The 4,621-nt window shown below is 34.4% G+C and overlaps 2 non-coding genes across 2 annotated transcripts; one reads left to right on the top strand and one right to left on the bottom strand.

Annotated features, from left to right (window-relative positions):
• Window positions 1-1,421: 1,421 nt before the first annotated feature.
• Window positions 1,422-1,510, top strand: TRNAY-GUA. Its single transcript is given in 2 exon segments — window positions 1,422-1,458; window positions 1,475-1,510. It is a non-coding gene; the product is annotated as a tRNA-Tyr (tRNA).
• Window positions 1,511-1,587: 77 nt separating this feature from the next.
• Window positions 1,588-1,659, bottom strand: TRNAD-GUC. Its single transcript has one exon. It is a non-coding gene; the product is annotated as a tRNA-Asp (tRNA).
• Window positions 1,660-4,621: the final 2,962 nt, after the last annotated feature.

Here is a 4,621-nt window from a genome sequence, read left to right as displayed (position 1 = left end):
CTTCGCCTAGTCTATGAATATGTTAGAGTACCTATATTAAAAAATACAATATAAAATTTATTAACATGAGCTTTGGTCAATTAATTAGAATCACGCATTGGCATTGATGAAATGGTACACCTAATTTACAGTGTATATTCAACACATATGAGAAACTATGCCTATTATCATTGTCTTTTTGGGGAAGGATAATTTGGTTATATTTTTGAAGGTGCACTGCGTTGAAGCACTAAAATTGCAGTGATGCAAACCAGGGAACTAGATTAAATCAAGAATTATTGCTGGCGGGAGTGGCAACAAGAGGAAGCATGGATTACACCAATTAATAGGGTTTCCCTCTAAATTATGTTTGGTACTATCTAGTGAGGTTGTTTCCCTCTAAAATTGCTATTGACTAGTTAATGTTATGAAAAATTATGCCACATATCATAGATATGAATTCTTGAAATATTTCCTTTTATGAAAAATATGATAATCTTGTATTGTTATACGTCAAGATACCGAATGATACTTTGATAAATTCTGAAATACTAATTTAAAAATACATATTAGGCATTGAACTATTCGCACAATGCACATGTAATTACTAGTAGTATAAATAACACTGTAAAGAAATAGATGTATGGAATCCCTAAGTTGATTCTCTTATACAAATATTTATAAAATTGACTCGATTTTTTAGCCTTTTATTATCCTAGATGGATGCATCAAATTAGTCTATACTTATTACATTTGAACCTAATTTGGATTGAAACTTATTATGTTTTTAGATTGAGTTAATACCTAAAATCGTCCTCGACTATAGTGGTTTTTCTCGATTTCGTCCTAAACGACTTTGGTGACCTAATATCGTCCCAGACTTTTGTGTTTCGCTCAATTTAGTCCTCCATTTGTTATTCCGTCAAATTGGTGTTAAATTAAGGGACAATTCAGTAATGTCAATATTGATCTCTCTTTACTTTCAACTTGTGAAGTGTGAAATTCCTCTTTCTTGTACGAATTACACGCAGAATTACTCTCGGACCTGCAAATCAAATTTTATATTCGCAGTTTTAGCAGTAATTCGTAAAAAAAAAAAAAGGGATTTCGCAGTTCACATGTCTATGAGTAAAGAGATGCCAATATTAAAATTACTGAATTGTCTATTTATTTAACACCAAATGGACAGAATAACAAATGAGGGACTAAATTGAGCAAAAACACAAAAGTCTGGGACTAAATTGAGCGAAACACAAAAGTCTGGGACGATATTAGGTCACCAAAGTCGTTTAGGATGAAATTGAGAAAAACCACTACAGTCGAGGACGATTTTGGGTATTAACTCTTTTTAGATTATACGGAGTATATTATTATTATATAATGCTACAATTCTGTCTACTCTCATCAATTATATAGTTTGACTCTAGGCCTAGTAATCAATTCCGACCTTAGCTCAGTTGGTAGAGCGGAGGACTGTAGTTGAGTGTTAGCTGATATCCTTAGGTCGCTGGTTCGAATCCGGCAGGTCGGATTTTTTAGTTACACTGCCAAGAAATCGCAAAAGTGCAGAAACTGGGATTCATGCATGAAAGATTAAACAAAATGCTACGCCGTTGCCGGGGATCGAACCCGGGTCACCCGCGTGACAGGCGGGAATACTCACCACTATACTACAACGACTTCCGTGCGTTGGTTAAGAAAATATTTCTATTTAAATACAAATGAGTTCGCTGTTGCGGTGTTGCTCAATTTGTTTGTTTGTTTGTTTTTTTTTTTTTTTTTTTTTTTTTTTTTCTTTTCACTTACAGATAAATGTTTTTTTAGGCAACATTGTATAAAAAATTTATTATAAAATTGATCTTAATAAAATAAAATATAAAAAAAAATAAAAGCACCTGTGAAGCATTTGCACTTGTAAATTAATTAATCAGGGTAAGTTTGATAGCATGTTGTATTTCCTTGGGCAATTTATATCCTACACCACGGCGCGCGTTGCACTGTGCACCCAGATGCAAAACGACGTCGTTTTAATTTTTTTTTTTTTTTTTTTTGAAATTTCCCGCCCCAGTGAATGGCAGTAATTTTTTCTTTAAAAAAAATCCGCTGTTCAAAAATGTACATAATGTTATACTAGAATACACATAATTGTATACATAAATGTACATAATTATATAACAAAATATACATACTCTTTTTAAAAGATAATACACATAATCTAACATAATACATAATAAACATAAACTTTTAACATAATATACATCAACTCTTAACATAATACACACAAATTTTCTGATTCGGATGTACATAATTGTATAAAAAGAATGTACATAATTGTATAAAAAATGTACATAACTGTATGAACAAATACACATAATTGTATGAACAAATACACATAATTGTGTGAACAAATACACATAATCCCAACAACTTCCTACTGCGCCTACCAAAACGACGTCGTTTTGGGAGGCGCGCGGCGCACAGTGCTATGCGCGCCATGGTGTAGGGTATAACGACTGATTTCCTTGTGCTTCTTAAACCAAGGTTTGGTGAGAATGCAATACTTTCTCCTCTTGTAACAACTTAAATATGTCGTTATTAGGTAAAACTCTTCACAAACTAATAAGTAAAAAGTTAAGGAAATTCTGTGGACCCGGGTCCACTTTGCAAGGTGGACCCAGGTCCAAAATTCAAAATTTATATATTGAATATTCACAATTTATATATTGCATGTTCACAATTTTTATACTGAATGTTCACAATTTATATGTTGAATGTTCAAAATTTGCGTATTAAATATTTACAATTTATTTACTAAATTTCACAATTTACATAATATAGTATATAAATTACGAACATTCAATATATAAAATATGTATTTTGACTTGAATTTATCTTGTAAAGTAAACTCGAGTTCATGGCATAACTATTGCAAGATGAGACACCACCGTCCGCCGCAGTGGTTGCCAAACGGATTTGGCTACATGGAAACAGACACCATGAACTTATACATTCAATTTCCGTATTATACGCTCACATATTGACTTTGCCAAACCTGTTGTCATCATTACATTCAATTTGCACAAACAAACTTATACATTCACATACTTCACTGTTCCTTTCGTATTCATATAATTAATCATATTAATGAACCAATTATGTTATGCAAATTTCTTTGGCCTCAAACGATACTAAAATTTGTACATATTGATACCCCAACAAATTTTATATGAAGATTTGAATTTGTCAGAAAAATACCGTTCTCCGAAGATGTAAAACATTCGTGCTGATAATGTATCATAGTGCATCGCTTACATCTCAGGAATGCAATAAGGTAAAGAGAGAGACAAGAATACATAGAGAATGATCGATCTTTATTAATCATCTTTTCAATTCCAATTTATATAAGATATACAGAGTTTCGAGTATAACTAGGATATTACTATAAAAAGATGAGGGGTTTATATATCATAGTATAATAACTTTAGTAATGTCCACATATATTTATTTACAACACATACAACCGTTGACAAATTTGAGTGTTTAATTGTACTTTTTTAAAGTTCAAGATCCTAATTACACTTTTGATCATTTTCCCTTAATGATTTTAACATTTACGCGTACATGATGGAATAAATTCATCTTATCCGCCCGAACTAAGTACCCGATTAAGAATAAAGGAAAGGACGTGAAGGAAAAAATAACATTTTGATAAGAAAGATGATCGTGAATGTAGTACTAATTGCTAGAGATTACAAGTCAAATTGATTTTATATGACAAGAGATGTCTAAATTAAACAAGACAAACTAATAGCCATTTATACAAGTCGCATTCAAGTATCGTCTTGACTCTTGCGTGATCCAGACACCCTATGCTGAACGAGTGATTACAATGGCTTGACCGACCGTAGTCCTCTTCACTGACCCAACCTCCCAACTCAAGTCGACCAACCCTGAGTTCAATGGTTTTGGCTCCATCGTCTCGGTTCTAATCCACTTCGTACCCCTTAGAATGATCCAATATATCCATCATCATCCCCCCCCCTCCCCCCCCTCCCTCCTCTCAGATCTGTGAGACATCGATATCAATACAGTATTTGCCCCGTTTCGATACCCGAGCTAGACCTAGTCGATTGATCATGGACAACATCTAAGATTCATAACCATTTTCACCTCATCGATTACCCTTGTCGTTGTTGGGCCTGTTAACAACGAGCCAAGACCACAACCGTTGGGTGTAGTAACAGTCATCGGTGCCACCACATAGAAAACCCAACATGTCTTGGGTTTTTTCCTTCCTTGGAACACTATGAAAGGAGTTGAAACTTCCCTAAGTCACCTCTACTTTTTCCATTTCCTAAAACTAATTTGTTACCCCCCCTCCCCTCCCCCCCCCCCCCCCCCCCCCCCGCATCTTCTTCATCTTGTTACTCTGAGGTCAAGGATTTAGGTCCGAGCCCAAGCCGATTTTCCTCCGCTCTTCCTAGGTCAGGTTAGTTTATTAGACACTTTCCATCTCCCTTTTCCTATTTGCTCGTTCAGTCCTATTGCCGCCTTTCCATCTTCACTTTTTTCCCTTGTTCCTTTAACGCATAAAATCTCCCTTTGATAGATTTCTAGACTCGATCAACCCTTTGAACCTCTC

This window comes from Ipomoea nil, unplaced genomic scaffold (assembly GCF_001879475.1).
Source record: "Ipomoea nil cultivar Tokyo-kokei standard unplaced genomic scaffold, Asagao_1.1 scaffold1286, whole genome shotgun sequence".
Classification (NCBI taxonomy): domain Eukaryota; kingdom Viridiplantae; phylum Streptophyta; class Magnoliopsida; order Solanales; family Convolvulaceae; genus Ipomoea; species Ipomoea nil.
Note: the sequence above shows the minus strand (reverse complement) of the source record. Positions and strands in the feature narration are given on the sequence as shown.